Below are 24,441 nucleotides of genomic sequence, written 5' to 3'. Positions count from 1 at the left end.
ATCATTAACCTGTACACGTGTGAAAAATAAATTTACTAACAAGTTCAATATTTGTGTACATTTCTTTTTGTCTTTAGCTTTTCAGTATATATTGTGCATGGTTAATTACAGTATATTAAAATACTGTTTTCCAAAGTTACTTAGGTTAGCTCTTTCCCACCTCCTTCAGTGTGTTTTTTTTTCTCCTGCAGTGTGAGAAAATCCAGTACTTTGTGTTCAACTCAGACTACCAAACCAGAAGTTCTAGCAGAAAAGGTGATAATCCATATGTGCAATAAGATCCCCAGGTGATTCTTTTCATTGGAGAAATATGAGGAACACTGCTTGACGTCTCTACAACTAAGATATCTAAAATGAAACTTCAATTATTCCTTCTTCCAAACTGTCCCATCCTGCAAATCTTTTCTTCCTCAGTGAATGGTGCCATGATTCACACAAAAAGTAACTCAATGCAAAAACCTGGGAATGATCCTCAGTTCCTTTCTTTTCTTCACTTTCTGCATAGACTGCATCATTAGGTCCTCTGGAATCTCATCTCTCTCTCTCTCTCTCTCATCACATATACAATGTTTCTCTTCATCTTCATTGCCACCATCTTAGCCACTACCATTTCTCCTTTGCTCTACTTGAACAGCCTAATATCTACACAACTATCTTTTCATTTAATTGCTTTCTCTTGCATCTAAGATAAAGTCAAAATCCTTAGCCTTATAGATTCTGGCCTTGCCTTTTCTTGTAAGTTGTATTTTCATACTTATAAGTACAGGCACACTCACACACACACACACACGTATAGTTGGTATTGTTAGTTTAGGTTTTGTTTGCCCTCCCATCCTAGCATGAGAAAATTAAGAAACAAAGTCAAACCAAAAAAAAAAAAAACTTTAAAAATAAATTTGAATAATATCCTTTCCCTCCAGAACATTTCTCTAAAGCAGTATTATCATTAATGGCAGTACAGACCAGAATTTTTTCCCTTAGACATAAAGGCATGGTGAAGAAGTCTCATTAAAAACTGGAATCTAAGCTTTCAATGTCAAATTCTGTCTCTAATCTTCTGCAGTAAGCCATAATGATTAAAGTATAGGAATCTGAATCAGAGGTCTGGTTTAGTATAATCTTTTTTGTAATAAGCTTTGTACCTTAGGCAAGTCATTTATCTCTCCATTCCTTAATTTCTTCATTTATAAACGGAGATGTTAAGAGTATTGATATTCAAGGCTAATGAAAAAAGAATGCATCTAAGTACTGTATCAAACACTTTAAAAAGTAACCAGTTCAGGTTCTCTGCCCATTTTTAAATTGGAATATCTGGGGGGTTTTGATATTAAATTGTATGATTTCTTTAGATAATTTGGATATTAACTCCTTATCTGATATATCATTTGAAAAAATCTTTCATTCAGTAAGTTACCTTTTCATTTTGTGATGGTTTTCTCCTCTCTGCAAAAGGTTTTCAGTTTGATATAATCACACTTGTTTAATTTTACTTCTGTTGGCCATGCCTGAGGAGATAGACCCAAAAAAAATATTGCTAAGATCGATGTCAGTGTATTTTTCCTAGGGGTTTTATGGTTTCAGGTCTTAAATGTGAGTCTTTAATCCATTTTAAATTTATTTTTATGTATGGTATAAGGAAATAATTCAGTTTCACTCTTTTGCAAGTAGTTGTCCAATTTTCCTAACACCATTTATTGTCTTTATTTCATTGTATGTTCTTGCCTCCTTTGTTGTAGATTAATTGATCACATAACTGTGGGTTCATTTCTGGGCTCTCTATTCTATTGCACTGACTTATGTGTCTGTTGTTATGCTAATACCATACTGTTTTGATTACTATAGCTTTGTAGTATAGTCTGAGATCAGTGCATGTCATACCACCAGCTTTGTTTTTCTTTCTCAATATAGCTTTGGTTATTGGAGGGTTTTTGTTTGTTTGGATGATTCTATACAAATTTTAGGATTATTTGTTCTAATTCTGTGAAAAATACCATTGGTATTTTGATAGGGGTTACATTGCTTTGGGAATACATACAAATGACCAAAAGACACATGAAAAGATGCTCAATATCACTAATCATCTGGGAAATGCAAATCAAAACCACAGTGAGATATCACCTTACACCTGTCAGAATGGCCATCATCAAAAAGGGAACCCTTGTGCACTGTTAGTGGGAATGTAAATTGGTGCAGCCACTATGGAAAACAGTACAGAGGTTCCCCCAAATGTTAAAAATAGAATTACCATATGATCCAACAATTCAACTTCTGAGTATCTATCCAAAGAAAACAAAAACACTAATAAGAAAGGATGTATGCACCCCTCTGTTCATTGGAGCATTACTTATAATAGCCAAGATATGGAAGAAACTAGTGTCCATAGATAGATGAATGGATAAAGAAGATGTGGTGTGTATATACACATATATATAATGAAATATTACTTAGTCCTGAAAAAGAATGAAATATCTTCACTTGCAACAACATGGATTGACCTAGAGTACTAGGTGTGCTAAGTGAAATAAGTCAGACAGAGAAGAACAAATACTGTATGATTTCACTTATATGTGAAATCTAAAAACTAAAACAAAGAAAACAAAACAGAAACAACTTGTAGATACAGAGAACAAACTGGTGATTACTAGAGGGGAAGGGGGATAGGGGACTGAGAGAAATAGGTGAAGGGGATTAAGTGGTACAAATTTCCAGTTATAAAATAAATGTCTTGGGGATGCAATCTACCGCATAAGGAATATAGTCAATAATACTGTAATAATTTTGTATGGTGATATATGGTTACTAGACTTATCATGGTGACCAATTCAAATGTATTTAGATGTTGGATCACTATGTTGAACACTTGGAACTAACATAATATTGTATGTCAACTATACTTCAATAAAAAAGTGACCAGTTAACATTAATTGGTATTATAATTACATTTTCTCTGCATAAAGGCACACTTTATTGATTTTTTCATTGTAAAGTATAAAAGTACCTTTTACTTTCAAGATGAGTTCTAAGATTACTTGTTAATATGGTAATTTAAAATACATCTAGATATAATTTAATTTTAATTGCCTAACACAAATATGTCTGATATTCACCATTATGAATTCAAACCTATTAGTAAAGATGTCAAATGAGTCACCAAAACATTTTTGTTTATTGCCTCTCATTGAACCCTAAATGCTAACAAAACTTTTTGTTGGAATGAGGGATCAAAATTTTATACTCTTTAAGAACTAATGCCATAGCTGTTTTATTTTTATAAATAAAGCTCTTTCCGTTTACTTTGTAGTGTACAATTTTTGAATGGCCTGGAAAGAGAAAAATTATTCTTTGGGCTGACAAAAATGATAAAGAGGCTCATTGCTGATGAAGGGAAGAAGACAAAGAATAATAGAGAAAGAAGGATTAGTTCCTCTTTCAAAAGGGGGGCAAGATACTAGAGCTTTCTGCAGGGAAACTGAAGCACACCTTTCTTTCTGAGATTTGAAAGGAAGAGATGCCCTACATTTAAATATCTAGAGTATATCTTCCATTTAAAAATGAACCTAGCTAATCATCCAGTGAGGAAGAAAAGAGTAAAATAGCCTTTGATCAAGTCCTTTCTGTGGTGTTAAATGCAACTAATTATAATGAATATCACATATCTAATGAGTTCAAGAATTCCCCTTGGAAGAATTGGTCTGTCCTTTACAAAAAAGAGAGTTCAAGTGAGTTATTTGCATTTGGTAGGGAAGCTCTACTGTCTAAATCATACTCATTTAAAGGTGAAGTTCAGGGCTTCCCTGGTGGCGCAGTGGTTGAGAGTCCGCCTGCCGATGCAGAGGACACGGGTTCGTGCCCCGGTTTGGGAAGATCCCACATGCCGCGGAGCAGCTAGGCCCGTGAGCTATGGCCGCTGAGCCTGCGTGTCCGGAGCCTGTGCTCTGCAACGGGAGAGGCCACAACAGTGAGAGGCCCGCGTACCGAAAAAAATAAAAGGTCCAGTACAAAGTCTGCCATAATTTGTTATTATATATGTAATTTTTGAATGTAATATACAGTTATATATGTATATAACATCAACAAGAAAGTGACCCACTTTAGAGTCAAGAAAATATATAGGTGAAGTGTAAAAGGGTTGGAATAGATATACCATAACAGTAACAACAAAACAAAACAAGACAACAACAACAAAACTGGAGTGGCTAAGAAAATATCAGAAAAAAATATATTTTAAGATGAAAAGTTTTACTAGAGACAAAGATATTTTAAAATGATAAAATGATTATACCATCTAGAATGTATAATAATTATAAACTTATATGCACCTAACAACAGAACTTCAAAATACAATGAAGCAAAATCAACACAACGGAAAAGAGAAACAGACAGTTCTACAATAATAGTTGGATACTTTAATACCTTTCTTTCAATAGCAGAACAGACAGAAAATCAACAAGAAAATAAAAAAACTTGCACAACATTATCAATCAACTAGACCTAACAGCCATCTATAAAACATTCCACCCAACAGCATCAGAATATACATTCTTTTCAAATGCACATGGATATACTATATGCTAGGCCATAAAACAAATTTCAGTACATTTTAAAGGATATAAACAATACAAAGAGTGCTCTCAGATGACAACAGAATGCAATAAGAAATCGTTAACAGAAAGAAATTTGTTGAAAATCACAAATGGAAATTAAGCAATATATCCCTAAATAATTCATGGGTCAAGTAAGAACTCATAAGGGGAATTAGAAATAATTTGAGATGAATTAAAATGAAAGTATAACATTAATACTTGATTGGTCGCACATAGTCTTGAAAAGCAGAGGGGTTAGACAGAGATCTAAATTAATTAAAAAGTCATTTATTATTTTGGGAATAAAAAGAACTGGGCTTAGTCTCAGTTTTGCCTTTCTTTATCTTTGTGTCTGTTGATCATCTTGGAATAGTCATTACATAGTCAGAATACAGTTGCCATCTCAGGAATCAAATACTGTTATCTCTAGGGCTACCATAACAAGATACCACAAACTTGTTAGCTTAAAAGAACAGAAATTTATTTTATCACAGCTCTAGAGGCCAGAAGATCAAACTCAGAGCGTTGAGAGGGCCATGTTCTTTCTGACGCCTCAAGGGAAGGATCCTTCTTTGTCTTAACCAGATTCTGGTGGTGGCCATCAATCACTGGTGTTGGCATTTTTTGATTTGCAGCTGCATCACTCTGGTCTCTTCCACTGTTGTCACATGGAATTGTCTCTGTGTGTTTCTGTCTCTGGAAACAATTTAAATAGAAATTTCTATTTTTAAAAAACAAACTGTTGATTACTATGCTCTATTTAGATAGTTCCTCTAACCCACACCCACTTCCATTTCCCCATATGTATTTGAGAAGGAAAGAGGAACTCCTGTGAGCTATCATTTTGGAAAAAATCAATGATACAGTGTTTTACTAGAGATGCCTCTTATCTAAAATATTTGAATTAAATATAAAATCTGGGGAAATTATCACCCAGTTTCCCTCTTCTAGAGGCATGATCTAAATGATAGGCAGCAGAATATTTTATACCCATGAGGTTTGCTGACATTATTGATTTGATCCAGAATCTGTATTTTCTCTCTAAAGAAAACAGTATTCTCTCTTTCCTTTCTTTAATTTATAATGTTGATGTCTTAAGATTATTGTCAGAGAGGATGCTTGTAGTTCAAATGATTTGGCTGTATTTCACCAGTATTATTACAAGATAGTCAAACAATGGCTGGGCTCCAGTATAGACCTCGGTCCCTTTGTTCCACTGGGATACGGATGTGAAAGCCACTCACTGTTTCCTTATATTCCAAAGACCAAATAAATAAAACAAACAAATAAACACAAAAAAATAATTAAATGAAACTATCTTAAAACCAACTCTCTTTTCTTCCTCATCCATGTTAATTCTCTTCTACCTAAAATTACTTCCTGGAAGTGATTTTTATGTTTCTTAGAGCCTCTTTATGTATATATCCACACTAATGCATATAAAACTGTTCCTTGTAGATCTTTTACTTTTTCCATTTGAATAATTATTTTCACATGTCATATAGAGTTTATCCATTGTCCTAGATATGCATTTTTCCTGTGTATTTGAGCATCATAGGAAGATAAATTCTACTCTTGAAAATGTTAATTGGTGACTGAGACACAGAAAGCTATTCTTCTTACCATTTTTCAATAGTGAGTAGTAGATTCTGTAGGGGTGGAATTTTAAGATGTAAGTATACTGTTTTTCTACACTCCAATTACGTTCCCCTTATCATAGAAATTGACCAGTGAAGTGTGCTGCTGACTTTTCAGAATCCATGTACATACAATCCATTAAGTTATTAGATATAACGTTGGTCAGAAAAGCATACTGTGAAATGTTGCTTTTATTTAAACTCCCACTATTTTCACTCCATGGTTTCAAGATTTGACTTCTTTATTGCCCTCTGGTGGTGGGCTCTGTGAACTGCATATTTATGGGTCTGGAGCACATATCTTCCCGGAGGTATTCAACTCCTCAGGTACAAGCTAAAGAGTAGATGATAAGAAGCATTCAGATTTATTAAAACTAATTAAGAATATCAGTAGCCTGACTGTTGTTTCTAAAAATATAAAATATTTATCCTTCTGTTGTCAAACAACCATATTTCATGAAAAGAAGTATAAATCCTTTTTTGCTTGCAATAAAAGAACAATAATTGAAGGTATTCTTCATTTGGACCAAATACCTTCTCTGAAAATATAAGTTAAAATAGGAGTTGAACTTTGCAAAATATTCTTTAGTAAATAAAACTCCACATATAATTTCAAATTATCATTTAATTTTACCTTAAATTTAAATATCTATATTGACTTAAATGGTGTATTCTGTAATTTCGGATGATTTCCTCCTCTATATCTTCTTCCTCTCTTCAACAAATAAAATACATATGAATGCCTAACATGAGGTAGGGTATTCTCTGTGAAATAATGATGTTGGTATACTTGATTTTGACTTAGCAGAGGGATTGAGCCTCTGTGTTGGTGAATTCTCCCCAGATGGTGCGTGGGGAGAGGGTCAGGCATGTCTCTGTGCTCCTGAAGTTTTCTCTGTGAAACTGTCAACCTCCAATATCAGAAATAACTTCCTTCGTCAGAAGGGATTTTTAGACATTAAAAGTTTTCTCTTAAAGTGCAAGTATTTTTAAAATCTATAAAATATAGGGCATTATAAATTTTCTTTAGTTACTACAAGCTGAATTCTAACTGAGAAGACTGGGGACTCCATGTATGTATGCATGTTTGTGTGTGTGTGTGTGTGTGTGTGTGTAGGTCTACTGAGGATACAGAACATATTCTGGACATGACAGAGCAGTGGTATATCAGAAGGGAAAAGAGTATAAAGGACCAGCTTCACCTGCTTAATTTGTCCCCTGACCTGGTGTCGTCTTATTTTCCACCATCCTTTGCTGATCTGTATACTAAATACCTAGGGTTCCTGGGTACCCCTAGGTACCTCTAAGTTTTACAAGCCTATCAATATCCCATGTACAGTGGATAGAACCTGGACTTTTTGCCCATATAGTTTTCCTTTCCCTCAGAGTTTTCGTCTGAGCTATGTCATGGGGTAGGTACTGTTGTGAAAATTTGTGCTCACTTGTTAAATAGAAACTACTCATTTAACTGTTTAAACAAATAAACAGTATCTTGAGTCAATTGCACGGCACCTCCAGTCTCCACAAAGCAGAGTTACTTTGGGACAGGAAGTTCTTTTAGTTTCCCCTTAAATCAAAATACAAAGTTATTGAGCAATTCTAGGACCAACCCTATAGTTGCAAACTTGAGAAGAGATCACAGGATTCTGTAGTCGTCTGCTTATCCCCTTACTGGGACAGCAAATAGCTCAATAGTTCTTATACTGAAGTCAAAAGGAAGAATAATACCGGAACAAAGTCTGCATTTAAAGTCTGTGTCTTATTTTTATTTTCTCTTGGCACATAGTAGGTAACTGTTAAATGTTCTCTTGATAAATATTAAAAACACACAAGATACTTCATATACTAGGGGTCATAAAATTTCAACTTTTCTTTTGGTGTAGGGGTTGATGATGAAAAGTTTGGAAACTTCTGATCCATGTTAATGTTCCTGCTTTGAGAACTGCAGGGTGCAGCTTTTAGATGGAAAAAGTTGCCAAGAGGACCAGAAGTAGAATAAAGGCATTTATGTAATTTTTCCTTATAATTTCATTTATTGGTTTTCAGCATCTAACTTTGAAAAGTTGCCTGAGGCTGCCTAGGGTCTGCAATAAGGATCACAGCTGTGCTGTCCTACCCCCTCCCCACACGTAGGAACAGAGCCTTCCCAGCAGTGCTAATAGAGGCCCATGGCTTTCCGCCCACTTTGGTACTGCTCAAGGCAGTGGCTTTTTTCTACCAGCCTCACCCTTCTCCATGTGAATCTTTTTCTTCTTTCCAGTTTTATTGAGATGTAATTAACATATAACACTGTATAAGTTTAAGGTGTACAACATCATAATTTGATACATGTATATATTGCAAAATGATTACCACAGTAAGGTTAGTTAACACATCCATGACCTTACACAGTTAATTACCTTTTGTGTGTGTGTGTGTGTGTGTGTGTGTGTGATGAGAACACGTAAGATCTACTATCTCAGAAACTTTTGAGTATGCAATAGAGTGTTGTTAACTATAGTCACCATGCTGTACATCAGACTCCCAGGATTTATTCATCTTATAACTGGAAGGTTATACCCTTTGACCAACAACTCCCCATTTCCTCCACTCCCCAGCCCTTGACGGCCACCATTCTACTCCGTTTCTGTGAGAGCAGCGTTTTTAGATTACACGTAAAAGTGAGATTATGCAGTGTTTGACTTTCTCTCTCTGATGTATTTCACTTAGCATAATGCCCTCAAGGTTCATCCAAGTTGTTGCAAATGGCAAGATTCCCTTATTTTTTAAGGCTGAATAACATTCCATTCTACATATGTGCCATATTTTATTTATTCATTTGTCTGTCAATGGACACTATAGAAACAGAAACTCACTCAGTTCCTACAAGTGTCCAAGGTAACAATAGACAAAATATGGATGTTGGTGGGTGTAGATCCAGGCAGTAGGTTAGACTACATCCCACAGGCAGGAAGGCCACTATTTTAGGAGGAGCTGCTTTGAATATGAATCAAATAATAATTGATTTATATATCACCAGTTCAGAACTAACTCATCTGTTTTAGACACCTCACCATAGATAAGAAATGAGAATGAGTGGAAAAGGAGGCTTCTGAAGGCAAACAGTCATAAAACCCATTATTATTCTGTAAAAAGGAGACTATACAGTCTTACCTTTAGAACCTCAAATCAAACAAAGACATGTAGCAACCTCAGTAGGATATAATCGCAACAGAAAAAATACAAGCAGAAGGCAGAGGAAAAAGAAGTGCCATTTGGTATGGGAATAAATATCTCTGTATGTCTCAAAAGCCTCCTATAAACATGTCTGGGTGTCAATATAGTGTAATAATTAATATCCATAAACCCTGAGTCTTAAGAAAAAAGAACTGTATCTTTTGCTTTCTTTTAGAAAGGGACAGAAAGGTAACTATATTTGCTTTAATAAATACAGAGACTTAGTGCACTTAAATATTTGATCAACTAATTAAAAATGTTTCTTACAGTATTCATCATTTTCTGATGAAACGGGTAAAATAAGGTTCTAGGGTGTGAGGAGGGCATGAGGTATTAAACACATTTTCTTGTCTGTCCTTTTGTAGCTGAATATCCTTTTCCAGGCCTAAAGAAGTAGTAAAATTATGCACCTAAGATTGAATAAAAGGTTTCATAGACATATTTTACATATATGCCATTAGATTTCCACAGAGTTATTTCAGGCTGCTGACAGGCTGCTTGCTTGAGCTGAGACCCCTCTAAACAAAGCCCAGGAAGAAACTAACAACTGTGAAAGCCAACTTATTTATTCTGTGAGTAACTTGGCTGCAGAGCAGACTAATTACCCCTTTAACCACACTGTTTGAACTCATTATACTTATCTGGGAATCACTATTCTGAAAGTAGAGAAGGGGACTAGGGCAGTTAAAAGTGACAAAAGATCTAAATATGGTCTCTTTGCAGAATCTCAAAGGTCAGGCAACAGGCTTATTTTTAATGGTTTTAAAAAGAGAAGATGAGCTGTGGTTTAAAGGTCCACTTTGGAATTCAAATTCTACCTCAGGTGTAGCCTGAATGCTAGTCTCCACCTTGAGTGAATCACTGAAGGATCATTTCTCAGCACATAGTCAGTGTTTGTTAAATTTTCATATTATTTTATCCCAGTGAATAATATTGATGAGGGATTTTGAAACTATTAAATTCCGCCAAAGGACTTGATTCTGTAATGATACCAAACCTTGGAAAATAAAGGAAGTAGAGATTGGTGAATCCTTGACAAGTTATTAGAGTTATAACTGATTGTTTCATAAGGAAAGATAGGGAATGGATCACTGAGGAACCTGAATGAATACTTTGAATCTCATCTATTTCTGTTAAAACTACAGGTTAGTTGAGCTCAAAAATTGTAGGTATAAAAATTGTGTTTTGGTAATAAAATTTGTTTTAACCCTTCTCTCAATTATACATTTAAATGTTGACCAATTCACAAGTAACTGTTTACAGTCGATGGATTGGCCAGTGGCTTTGGGATCATTCATTTTATAGTCTGGGATTTCCAGTGTTATCTTTATTTTCCCATGTGTACTCTATTTCATACATTTTATTAGCAGTAGTAGTAGAAATAGTAGTAGTAGTATCATTATTATTTAGTTAGAGTAGAATTGTTTCTATAACTTCTTAGAGTCAGACATATACTAAGCAACACACATTTTGAAAGCACTGGTGTTGGAGTAAATTCGATGTTGATGAGACTATTCACTGCCCTTAAAGGAGCTTGTCTTCTAGTTGGAAAGATGTGACATATACAATAATCTGAGGCATTAAGTAAATACATGGGTCTGAGGGCAGAAGATCCTGAAGGAAGCAAGCTACAAAGAACTCATTTTGAATCCTGGCATTAATATTGGCAGATCTCCTCACACCTTTTTAGGACAGTTATAGACAAAGCAAGTAGGACTGGAGAATACACTACAATGGCCAAAATAAGATTTAATGTCATTTCAGCCTAGGGGATTCTTTCTAGGCTTTGAGTATATGATAATTTAAATGCTACCTAAATAGTAAACTTACTTTAATGCTGACAATGTAGAAAAGATATTTTGCTGCAAAAGTATACACAGTAGTAACAAGTGGATTTTGGAAGAAACTAATATTTTGTCTTATACTGATACTACACTATTGCCCTAGACCTAGCAGCAGCCTTTACTCTTTGTTGTTTTCTTCTAAGACTAAAGAGCCTCTTTATTGTTTGTGCTGATTTTTTTTCCACCAACAGATCTCAGAGCAATCTGAGTGCGCTGGCCAGTTGGGACAAAATTATCATTAGAATTCTTGGCTAGAGAAGAAAGCTCCTAATTTAAGAATGGCTTTTTGCCTTCTGAGAGCTCAGAAGAGCAAATTGCAAGCCATCTACATTTATAAAACATGTTTTAGTATGGAAAATTTCAAACATCTACAGAAGTAAAAAGAAAGAAGTAGAAACTTTCATCAATTGTTCTCATCAAATATCAATTTCAGGCCAATATATTTTCTCTATACCCTCTCTTACTACTACCACCATAATCCCCAGCAATTTTAAAGCAAATCCCAGATTTCTTTTTCTCAGTGAAAATGTCAGTATACATATTTCTAAAATGCAAGAACTGCCCTTTTTAAGCTCAACTATGTCATTATCACACATCCGCAAATAATAATAATTCCTTAATATCAACAAATAGCCAGTCAGTTCGTGTTTCCTTGATTGTCCTATAAATGTATTTTTATTTTAATAACCATTATTTATTTGATTGCTGATCCAAACACAATTTCTTTTAAAGTATAGGTTTAAAAGAACTCAATTTGCTCATTTTTCTTGCAAGTATTTGTCATTGAATTCAAAGCATTCATCCAGTAGGGTTCCCAACTGTCTGGCTTATGCTGATTGCATCCCCTTTATGCTTATACATTTATCATGCTCCTTTGACCCATGTATTTACTGTCAGTTGGTAGATAGATCTAGAGCACTGACATAATTCAGGTGTGATTTTTTTTGTCAAGTTTACTTCATAGATAATATTGATGAATTCCAAAAGGAACTATAAAGTGTCTGTCTTACTGTGACGTTGCAGCCATTAATGATCAATGTCTAGATCCATTAATTTATTAAGGGTACCAAATAGTGATATTCTACTAATTAGATTATTATTCATTTACTAGCTAGAACATTATTTCATCAACTACTTGGTTGCCCTGAGTTACAGTTTAATTAGGAAAGGAAGAATAAATGTTTCTTTTATTTTATTTACCAGTTTTACAAAAAAAGAAAAAACAAGAGAGAGAAAGGTTGACTCCAAAGTAGCTTCCAAAGATGACTAATGAGGTATTTTCTTTCTTTGTTGTTGTTTTCAGTGAGGTTGTTATAAATATCGATGCAGAGATTGTCCCCTCTTAGGTTCACGGATCCTGTTCAAGTTGGCTCCTGAGTCCTTTCCAGACAACCACAGTAGTCTTTGAAGTCTTCCCAGCTCTCTTGTATGACAAGATGTAACAGGAACATCTTGTTCGTTTCTTATGCTGGATTTGAAATCAGCTGTTTCTCCAAGGAGACATTATCCACTGTGTTTATTCAAACTTGTGTTCCTTCTAGTTTAACCTTCTCTCGAGACATGATTTTTTTAAACAAATTACTTACTGAATTTTTCCACCTTTTCAAATCTTGCTATTCTCCAATCACTTCATTTCTGAATTTTTCTAATTTCTTTTATGTTTTTCTTAAAACCAGTTTCTATTCCTTTTAAAATTTCTTTTACTTTTTCCGCAATATCAGGCAATAAATTTCATTTGTTCTGTGGATGTGTCTTTCTGTCACGTTTTCAGGATTTGCTGGAACTTTCTTTTCACCCTTCTTTTTTCTTTTTTTTTCTCACTGATTTTCTACAGGATGTGAATGGAATACTTTTCTGTCACTCATTTTTAAATGAAATAAGTTTACACTTTAGGAGGGAAACATAGATCAGAATATAATTTCTAGCTTCAGAACTCCAGGGCTCACTATCTTCTATTATTTTCACAACATAATTTTAAAAAATGACCTTAAAATTTCTAAAATCTTCCTCCTCGGCCCTCCTGTGCTCATTTACCCAGGCCTCCTCTTTCCTGTCCTTGTTGAGTATGGGGATTTGTTCTGGAATGGTGCTTTGGTTTGATAGGTGTCAAGGTTTCACAGACCCCAGAACACTTGGCATCCTCAGAACATTTCAAAGTTCTTGCACTCAGCTTCAAAGTGGAGCCTGCAATGTTCACTCCCGGTTTCTGCCGCTGTTCTCAGTGAGTTTTTCAATCTCAGTGAGTTCTTGAACCATAGTAGCCTTTGGCTCTCCTGAAAGAGAGAGTCCTTCCCTCATCTTCCTCCCACACACCTTGGGATACACATATGTAGGTCTTTTTCCTGTTGTTGATTTGTTCCTACCTGGCTGTATGTTGCAGTTCATGTGGACACCTTGTTGTAGATGTTGTCTGTGGGTTTTTGATCTTGCTATCCTAGATGCTTTTCTTTCTTCTTTGTAGGGGTGGGGGGTTGTGTACTTAGGGGAGGGGTGGCATATTCAGGGATAAAAATCTTCTCTGTAGCCACCATCATTTCCCCAGAATCCTCTGCCATTAATATTTAAAACAAAATCATAGGAATCATTATCCGGATCCTTAGGATAATCATTACATTGTATCTGTCTTTTTTCCAGGCTTCAAGCTGCCTGTAGCTCGCCACGTTAGTATACTGACATGACTGGGCAATGCCCAATTTGATGGGCTCTTTCTGTACTACCTTCCTCCTAATCATGACAGTCTTGTACGCTATACATAGTCTTCTTCACTGATAGGGAATTTAGAAAATACAGGAAGCCATGGGTTTAATAGCTGAAAGTGGAATTAATGTGTTATTTTTCTCAGGTAAAATATCATAAGACTCCTTAGGCCAAAGTTGTAAAGTGAAATCGCAACTTTCCTGGAATCATTTTGCAAACGTGAATGCCCACATAAAGTACACTAGGACTTGAATCCAAGGAATAACACATTTTTAGAGCCTCCAAATGTATAAACTTAGTACAATTCTGCATTACTTCTTAAGGCAACTGAAGAAAATAATTTTGTGATCAAATAAATATTGATTTTATTAACATAGTTATTTTAAAAGTTTACAAAACTTATAAAAAATGTTAAGGCTCTATCAGCCTCATCAGTTGTTATTTCTTTTCTAGAATCTTGGATAAAGGAACAGTCGTTTGAGGGGAAACATGGTATAAAATGGGAAAATAATCTAACAGTGAAGATAGTTATATCTCTTCCTGTGTGATGAACTACTTCTAAGCTTGGTGGTTTAAAACAGCAGGCACTTTATCTCCTCACAATTTGTGAATCAGCAGAATGGGCTGGGATCTCTTGGGTGGATCTATCTTGCTTTCACCTGAGGTGACTACTGAGGCTGCCATCATCTGGTTGCTGGACTGGGGCTGGTTGCTTTCACATGTCTGGCCATTGGTGCTGGCTGTGGCCTGTGCCTAGTCTCCACTAGGTTAGCCAGGCTTCCTAACATGTCAGGTTTCCATGAGGACAAGCCCTAAAGCACGAGTACTCTCCAAGCTTCAGCTCTTGATATGCCATTGGGCCAAAGCAAGTCATGTGATCAAGCCCAGGTCAAGGTGGAACAAAACTACACAGGGTGAGAAAACGGGGGGGAGGGGCATTTGCACTGGGGGTCAGTAGTCTAACAAACTGCTGCGATAACTATATAAAGAAAAACACCCCGGAGAACAACTGGTAAAAAATAAATGTGTGCAGGGTGGGGTGGGGGTTGGCATGGGGGGCGGGGCAAAGGCAGTAAACAGGGGCTACCAAAATCTGAAGATTCTGGAATTTTTGGAAAATCCACTGGGATTAAAGGAGTTACACAACCATGTTCTGACACCAGAAGAAAGGTGCCAGTTGAGCATCAGGGAAGTCTAGCGCTCTTCCTCCATCACATCAGTTTTCACGTTTGTTTGACTCAGCATATTTGTAGAATGAATCATGACTTTCTATAAATTTTTAATTCAGTTTTTCAAAGAAATAGTGACCTCGCTTCTATCTGCTGTGCCACAAAAATGCCGTAGAAAAAAATTCCTTCTGTTAAATCGCTCACTAGGTGAAATTGTATGTGTAACCTAGTACCAAAGAGGTATTAAGAATCGCCACAGCCGAGCCGGCCCTCTGCACCACGCACCCTGTAGCAGCCAGTGGGTGAGCCGGGAGTTGAGGAGGTCACCGTGGGAAGGAGGGGCGCGGGCAACGTGTCAGCCTCCTTCCGTCTCCGTGGAGCCACCTCCGGCCTCTGGTACAGGGAGTCGTCTGCAGCAGCCGTCGGTGGCCAGCCTTGCAGCGCTGTGTTGTAGGTCAGTAGCTTCCAAGACTCCAGTTGGATTCACTGGAGTAGGCAACGTGGGGAATCCAGTGGCAAAAGAGCTCATGAAACATGGCTAGCCACTCACTGTTGTTGATGTGTTCCCTGATTCATGCAAAGAGCTTCTAGATGCAGGTGAACCCGGTAGTATCTTCCGCAGGGGATGTAGCCGAAAAAGGTGACAGAATTATTACAATGCATCAATGCACTAGAAGCTTATTGTGGAGCAAATGGAATTCAAAAAAAAGTGAAGAAAGACTCACTATTAATAGATTCCAGAACTGTTGATCCTATGGTTTTCAGAGAATTGGCCAAAGAAGTTGAGAAAATTGGAGCAGTTTTCACGGATGCCCCTGTTTCTGGTAGTGTGGGAATGGCTCGATCTGGCAACCTCACACTTAGGATGGGAGGGGTTGAGCTGCTGTGGTGCATGGGCTCCCATGTGGTGCATCGTGGAGCTGTTGGGACTGGCCAGGCTTCGAAGATCTGCAAAAACTTGCTGTTAGCTATTAGTAGGATTGGAACTGCTGAAGCTATGAATCTGGGACTCAGGTTAGGGCTTGACCCAAAACTCTTGGCTAAAATCCTAAATACGAGCTCAGGACAATGCTGGTCAAGTGACACTTATAATCCTGTACCTGGGGTGATGGATGGAGTTCCCTCAGCTGATTACTATCAGGGCGGATTCGGAGCAACACTCATGGCTAAGGATCTGGGATTAGCATGAGGCTCTGCTACCAGCACGAAGAGCCCAGTCCTTCTGGGCAGTCAAGCCCATCAGATCTGCAGGGATGTGCGTGAAGGGCTACTCAAAAAAAGACTTCTCATCCGTGGTCCAGTTTTTGCAAGAGGAGGAGACATTCTGAGTTTGCCCTCTGGCTGTGAACACTGAAACATTGAAACCAAACTGTGTCTTGGAGCCCCTTATGGCTCACTCCACAGGAAAAGGGCTTAATCAAAGGTCAGCTGTCTGCTTTTGAGTGTCTAGGTCAAGGGTTCCCAACCCCTTGGCCTTGGACGGGTACCAGTCCGCAGCCTCTTAGGAACTGGTCTGCACAGCAGGAGGTGAGTCGCAAGCAAGCCAACTAAGCTTCATCTGCCGCTCCCTATGGCTCACACTACCTACCGCCTGAACCTCACACACCCCGCCCCCCCTCCCTGAAAAAATTTGCTTCCAGGAAACCGGTCCCTGGTTCCAAAAAGGTTAGGGACCTCTGGTCTAGGTCACAATAGATCCTGGGATTTTTCACCCATTTTAAACTGCTTATTCTTTTTATCTATTTAGCAAACATATCATCTGTAATTTTTTTTTTTTTTTCTGCAAGCCACTGATGGTAACTGCTAGCTAGCTAGCTGATTGGCCTTTTTCAAAAGTTTGATTCCTGAGCATCTTCAGCTAAAACGCTGCCTACTTCACTCAAGATATTATTTACTCCACCTTACAAATAAAACTAAAGTTGTTTTCAACAGGATAAAATCTATCCTCGAGGAAAGAAAAGAAATTGGTGTGAGAAAAGGTATTAGAGAAAGGGGAAGTATAGTGAATTACTACCTGTGTCCCTCAGAATATTTGTCCTGTTAACCCAGTGGTGATATTCTTGCACTGAGATTACTGGTTTATTTTCTAGGAGTTGTTAAAGCAAGAGAACTCCTTGCTGCATGTTACGTAATTTGGACTCTGTTACATTATCTTGTTGTGCCCCTCTTGTAACAACTTCCCATACACAGCAAACTTGTTTCTTTCATATTTTTGCTTCCTTGTCCATTTTTACTGCATATTTTTTGACTTCAAAAGAATGACATCGGGCTTCCCTGGTGGCGCAGTGGTTGAGAGTCCGCCTGCCGCTGCAGGGGACACGGGTTCGTGCCCCGGTCTGGGAAGATCCCACATGCCGCGGAGCGGCTGGGCCCGTGAGCCATGGCCACTGAGCCTGTGCTCCGGAGCCTGTGCTCCGCAAGGGGAGAGGCCCAACAGTGAGAGGCCCGCCTACCGCAAAAAAAAAAAAAAAAAAAAAAAAAAAAGAATGACATCTTTAGAACTGTTTCAGAGCCAACAATGATATGTGCTTTAGATAATTATTACACTATGCTAAATATAACCATATTCTTTTGAATTCAAATAAATTTCTATGCTGATAAAAAAAGAGAGGCACATTTCATCAATGTTTAAATAGTATCCTTCCTCCTCTAAAACTTAAAATAGGATTCAGTCTGATTCCTAAAGGGTTATTTTCTTCAACAACAAGAGCTTAGGCCATTTCTTGGCAGTGGAATCTGAGCACAGAGATCCCTGTCTGACTGCCCTTTGATTCTCACTCAGTATCCTGGGTGAGTGTAATGGATGGGCGTGCCCTTATGACTTAGCCCACTGCTACTCCTCCTGATGAGGGCTAATGGTGTGGGCCACTTTAAATCTTGCCCAGCAAAGTGCTGACATCTGGGGTTTCCTATCAAGTTTACCAGATATTCCACGGTAATTTCATAATTTACACAACATAAAAACACTGATCTTGAGCTTAGGAAAGCATTTCATTTAAACAGATACAGAACACTACTCTACAAAATGGTTTAAAATTTGTGAGCAATTGCATTAAATAAACTCTAATATAAATTAATCTAATACAAGTAAACTAATAGTTGCAAAGCTACTGGTCGCTTCAGAAGCAGTGGCTACGGATAACTTCAAAGTTGTTTCCTCAGTTCATTAAGAGGAGAAACTATTTGCTGTCAACTTCTTCTTGGGGAAGCTTATTCCTTAGTTTGATGCTGATTCGCGTTATGAATGTATAGGAACCATTACTGGTTCTTCCTTTCCATATTCAGTGCACCATTATACTTCTATCCTCTTAAGATCTGGATATCTGTTACTGCTACTGTTGGCTGGAGCCTGGGAGGAGTAAAGCTATCAAGAAAAAAGGTCAACAAGTGTTAAAGATTTTTAGCATACCACTGAGACTTTTTATCAACCATAATCATAAGAAATAATAATTAAAATTACTTATAGCCTGGTCAGTGAGACCTTGAGTAAATTGTGGAAGCATCCATGTTTCATACAGTTTCAGGGGATGGATATTTCCTGTTATAACTCTATATCCTCTTCAACTGGAACAGAGAGACCTTTCTCTGTTGAAGCAGTTTTGTCTTTTTCCTGGGCATTTTCAGTTTTCTCTTATGAGAGACTTGTAAAGCTTACATATACAAACTTACACATACACGTATAAAGCAAAGAAGGGATAGAGAAGTCTTGAGAGGACACTGTTTTGTAGCAGGCACACAAGACAGAGGTAATACTCCCTGATTGCATTTGCCTCCCTAGCCCCATCTCCTTTGTGGAAAGCATCAGCATTCTGACTGGTCTCTGCACCCCACTAACTGGACGGAACACTGCATTGGCATTCTTAGGGAGCACTGGTGGTCCCTCCGGAAACTGTGGTTAGAGCTTGTGCAGCCAAAGTGCACAGGAAAGAATCAAATATACTTCATATAACATGCTTACTCTGTTTTGCTTAATTAGCACTTACTCCCTGTAAGAGGCTGATTTCTGCTTTGACAGGGAGTAATTGAACTCTGTATTCACCCAAACCATAAAATTAAAGTTAACATACCTCAGCTTTTCATCCTACTGGAAGAAATGTATGAAATCTAAAGTTATTTTTTAATTGCTGCTGTTTAGAATGCCTGAAGCCCATTTGCTGAACTTGTTAAAGAGCAGTGTTAATGAGGGTATTTTTCGTTTCTTTCTTTTCTGACCACAGCATGAATTCTCAGCCCAAAGTGTGCCCTGTTCCCCACAATAGAGACAGGGGAAAAAGTGCGAGTCTCTCACCACAAAGCATGAGACAACTACAAATACTTCTCTCCCAGAGTTAACATTGATGAGAGTCTTTGTGGAAAAGAACTTCCTCTTTTTGCGGGAATACAGTAGAAATGCAAGTTGTATTCTCCACAATTTCACTACTGGAAAAATAATTTCATAGTCCATATATATATATATATATATATATATATTTTTTTTTTTTTTTTTTTTTTTTTTTTTTTGCGGTATGCGGGCCTCTCACTGCTGTGGCCTCTCCCGTTGTGGAGCACAGGCTCCGCACACGCAGTCTCAGCGGCCCTGGCTCACGGGCCCAGCCACTCCGTGGCATGTGGGATCTTCCCGGACCGGGGCACGAACCCATGTCCCCTGCATCAGCAGGCGGACTCTCAACCACTGCGCCACCAGGGAAGCCCCATAGTCCATATTTTTTATTGGTCTTCTTAAAAACATATACAGTGTTTACAATAAGGAGTAAAAGAGAAGATTTTCAATGTGATATTTCAAGGAGCATTTTGTAAAGGCAGGATCCAGTCCCAACTTTGGAAAATTAACACACACCTATGAGATCAAAGAGTCACCTGCAAAAAATTTTATTATGTTTTTCTTTCATACTAGTTTCCTAAAGGTGCATTGTTACTTCTTGGTAATGTAATAGTCAGAAATGACTATATGGTGGCCATTGGAGGAAGAAATAGCTCTTACATAAGTGTATAGTGACCTTATCTCTTTTGATACAATACCTCTTGGTTTCAGAGGCTTGCACAGATTTCCTCTAAATGAATAAACTTAGTAAGATTTTTCTAACTATCAATCTAAAAGTAGATTTAGAAATCTACTTCTGAAGCAGTTTTGTTAAGTAATTATTGATCAGTTCTCTTTCTGATTGGTACTTCTTTCTGCAAAACAAATCCCTGTACTTAGAACAATTTGGGGGGAAACTTCAGTCCATGAAGTAAAACTTCATTAAAACTAGATCTGCTTCTAATGCCAGTGTGATGCAGATCAGTATCCCCTTTCTTTTGACTTTCCAGGATGTGTGAAGAGAATGGTGTGGTTTGGTTTAGGAAGGGTTGTAGCTTAAGAGGATTGCATTATGTTTCTGTGTCACTTTGGGGGATTTTATTTCAATATTATATCCTGTTCTGTAAAAACACCATAGTCATTCTCTTACTTATTATTAAATAATTAAACGCTGCCCTTTGTTTACTTTCCCCTTCTGATCAGAAGACTCCTCTCCACTCTAGGCCTTGATCTGAGTTCCAATTCATCAGCTTGTAGTAGCTACACTTCTGGTTTCTGAAGTCAGACAGATATGGGTCCCATTTCTGTCTTCATCAGTTATAATTTAGCCTCTGATATATGCATTCCAGAGCTGGCAGTGACAAACATTTTACTTCTCCTTATTTTCCCAGGGTTCTGTGCATTTTAATAGAGGATCACAATATTTTAAGTAGAGCTGGGATGGGGTGGAACGAAAGAGCAGGAAAACATGCTTTTAGGAAGGTCTGATATACAAATCACATGGAGGTAACTGCTTGAGAGAAAACCACCCCTACCTGAGTATTGTCAATAAAGTAGCACAGGGAGGCAAACAGAATCAATTGTTCACTAAAAATATTCTTCTTTAGAAGAATAAAATTCACAAGAAAGCCTCATTGCAAATAAAATATATTTGTTTTCCTAAAGGAAGATATTTGAAAAGTCGTAGTAAATACCTACTTTGACCTTCTGTGTCCCTAGTGTTCTATCTCCACTAAGTTTTATGAACACTACATAGAGGAGGAGCCTGAGTCTCAAAGACCATAAGTAAGAGATGGATTCCAGAGCCTTTGCAAGGTCCATTATGCCCCATGACTTCCCATTGCATGTGCTGTTCATCCAGATAGGTGCTTAGGATACCAGAAGGAATACATCTCTTTCGAGAGGTTTTTAACAGGCATTAGATAATAAACAAGTACAACACCTAACAAATAGAACAGAATGCTTTATTTAAAGCAGAAACAGAATAAATGCTCACCTAGTATCATTTAAATCCCCTTTAAATTATTTTTTGAATCAACATGTTTATATTTGAGGGTATTTTCTTATTTTCTCCTAGTTCCCTTTACTTGCACCTCCTTTCTTTTTCACTTTTCCCAACTGAAATGTTTATGGTTTCAAAAGTAATTACTTCTTGAAGAAAGTTTTCGTGTATACTAAGTGCTACCTAATGGAAGCCATAAGCATAGAGTCTGCTAGCATTTAGAGTGGTATAATACATAGCCAGGTTGAATCAAGTGGGAGAGAAGGTTAATCATTCTTTTAAACTGGCAGTGTTGCCGGAGGTGGATTAATATGCTTTTTGAATCTCTTATGTGCTGTAAGTTAAATCTGTGCTAGGTTTCTGTCTGAGGGTCTGTGAAGCAACATGAGGTCCCTGTGTGAGGTCTCAGTATGTGATCTCTGAGAAAGGTGTTTGCGTGAGAAGTCTCTCTTGAGAGGTGTGTCTGTGAAGTCTTTGTGTATTGTCTCTGGGTCTCTCCATTTCTTTTTTTCTTTTGGTCTCTCAATTTCTTTTTTTTTTTTTTTTTTTTTAAATTTTTAATTATCTCTTTATTTTTGACTTTTAATTTTATTTCATAGTGGTCTGAGAATGTGATTCAACCATTATGATGTAGCATTTTGGTAAATTGTTTCATGTACACTTGAAAAAATCAACAAAATTTACCTTTGTGGGACAAGATTAGATCAAGCATGTCAGTTTTGTTATTAATATATACCATATCCATACTCATTTCTTGTCTGCTTAAGCTTTCAGTTTCTGGGTCTCTCAATTTCTTGTCTTACTGTACCTTATGGAAGACAGAGCAGCAAGAGAAGGGCAAAGGGACTTGCTTCTTTCTGTTTTCTTGCTGTTCCATCAGCATCACCTGTCTGTGGCACTCTCCCAGCAGGAGCCAGGGGGGTCCAAGTCCAGCTTCCCCATATTCCCAGAACTCACTTCTGGGTGCCCCTGAGAGGACCCAGCAGCAGCCAGGCTCAGGTCCCAGCCCTGTCAACTCTTTCCTCTGGGTACCGACCCCTCCCACAAGTCCTGGCTCCACTCTCACTGCTCTGCCCATTCTGGAGGCTGCCTTGGGAATTGGGGCCCAGAGGTAGGGCCTGGCTCCAGGGAGAAACCAGGGGTGTGAGCAGTCCTGTGCTCACTCTGCCCCCTCCACCCCAGGTCACAGCATTTCCACGTGTTGAGGGGCCTGACAGGGATGGGGGATGGGGTCCATTTCTGTTGTCATCTGGATCAGGGGCATCAGCTGGAACAGAAATCTCCACAATGAGAAAGACACCACCTGGAGCTGTGTCCACCATGCGCCCTGCACATGGCAGAAAGCACCAAATCACTCTAGAGAAATTCTTCCTCATCTCCCTGCTTTTCCATATGGATGGGGGTCAGGAGACAAGAAAAGCTGTGCCAGAAGCAGATCAGTGGAACACCCCTGGATTGCACCCTGCCCCATCCACTTTGCACAGGTCACCTCCACACCACCACAAATCCTGTCTGATTGCTTCTTCACCTGCCAGGCTCTGGGGTGATCAAGGACTGGGAGACAGGCAAGACTTACTACACAATCACAGGCCAGTCCCCACCTCTCCCCTGGAGCAGTCCTTGGGCCATGTGTTCATGTGAAGGTCACCAGACTAGGGGTCACATCCCAAGTTCCCTAGCCCTGGCTTTTACACCTATTGTTAAGTTATCCTTTCTAAAAGTCAAAGAGGTGATGATGTGTAAGCTTCTTAAATATAGTATTAAGAGATTAACCTTCCCTGATTTGCTTTACTTCTATAAGTTTGACCTTCTGTTTTGACCTAAAGGTGGTTTCTCTAGGTCTGTGATCTTAGAGTTGGAATAGGGTAGAGACCCTGGGGTGGGGCCATGATGAGCTACTGGACCCTTAACTTTTCCTCCCCTTTAGGCCTTTAGATGGTGGTTGTATGTCAGGGGGCTGCTCTTTCAGAACTGCAATTTATGGGAATCTGGTACCACTTTGCCTCCTTCCTTGGATCCAATGATTTTTCTACACCTACATCCCACCCTAAATTCACAGTGTTTGCCCATCAGATAGTTACTACCCACAGTCACACCCCTATTCCATTCATCCAAAACTCCTTCTCTGGGGTTAACATAGAGTGGAAGGTAGGTGACCCATGAACATAGCCATTCATTTATATGGGACTGGACTCAACACAGCCCTCAGCAGCCTCCCTGATACTCCCCCCACCTACACACACAGAGCTGGAAATGCCATCCTTGCTGCTGCTCTAAAGTCTAGGAAAAACAGAGGTGGGGGAGGGTGATGCTGTACATTTTATTATGCCTAAGCTAAAAGGGGTTCATAGGGCATATCTCAATCCCAGCCTTCATCAGAGAGAGAAGGAACTCTTAAGAGCAGATGTTGTATATTCCCTACCAAGAGATCCAGGGGCAAGATTTCTCCTGTTTCTGAACTCAGAGCCCATACTCTATTCCCCCCAAACTTCCATCCACTTGGCTCTGACACTTCCTGGAGCCTGAATTGGAATGTCCGGCCCTATCGTGTAAACCTAACCACTACAGTTGCATGAAGTTCAAAGTAGCATAGAAGAAGGAGAAAGACTGGTTGAACCAGATCCTTGGGTGTGGGTTTCATAGGTTTTTCCCATCTCATTGTTAGAGTAATTTTGGTTTGTGTAATGACAGTATCATAAGGTGCAATGAAGGGACACGAGACAAGGAGCAAGCTTGTGATGCTACTGTCAACCTCCCTCCATGCCCCTCCCTTCTAGAAGACAAAGTGCACAGCACAGATAGCAGCCATTACACTATGCTTTTATTAGAAAAAAAAAAAAAAAAATATATATATATATATATATATATATATATGTATTGGGGAACATTAAATATCTTGGATGTGCTAATGAGAAAATCATTTTTCTCTACATGGACTGAATTTTTACTTGGAGACATGTTTTCCTACTAAAGGGAAGACTAAAGAAGGATTT

The 24,441-nt window shown here is 38.1% G+C and overlaps 1 pseudogene across 1 annotated transcript in view; it reads left to right on the top strand.

Moving 5' to 3' along the window:
* Positions 1 to 16,474, top strand: part of LOC307054806 (3-hydroxyisobutyrate dehydrogenase, mitochondrial-like) — a 28,452-nt pseudogene extending 11,978 nt beyond the window's left edge. The window contains exons 3-4 of the transcript in view: positions 192 to 255; positions 15,439 to 16,474. The product of the transcript in view is annotated as a 3-hydroxyisobutyrate dehydrogenase, mitochondrial-like (transcript). The remainder of the gene's footprint in view (positions 1 to 191; positions 256 to 15,438) is intronic.
* The last annotated feature ends 7,967 nt before the right edge of the window (positions 16,475 to 24,441 follow it).

The sequence above is a fragment of the Hyperoodon ampullatus genome (genome assembly GCF_949752795.1).
Source record: "Hyperoodon ampullatus genome assembly, chromosome: 6".
NCBI lineage: Eukaryota > Metazoa > Chordata > Mammalia > Artiodactyla > Ziphiidae > Hyperoodon > Hyperoodon ampullatus.
The sequence above is the reverse complement of the archived record's forward strand: the minus strand, read 5'-3'. Positions and strand labels throughout refer to the sequence as shown.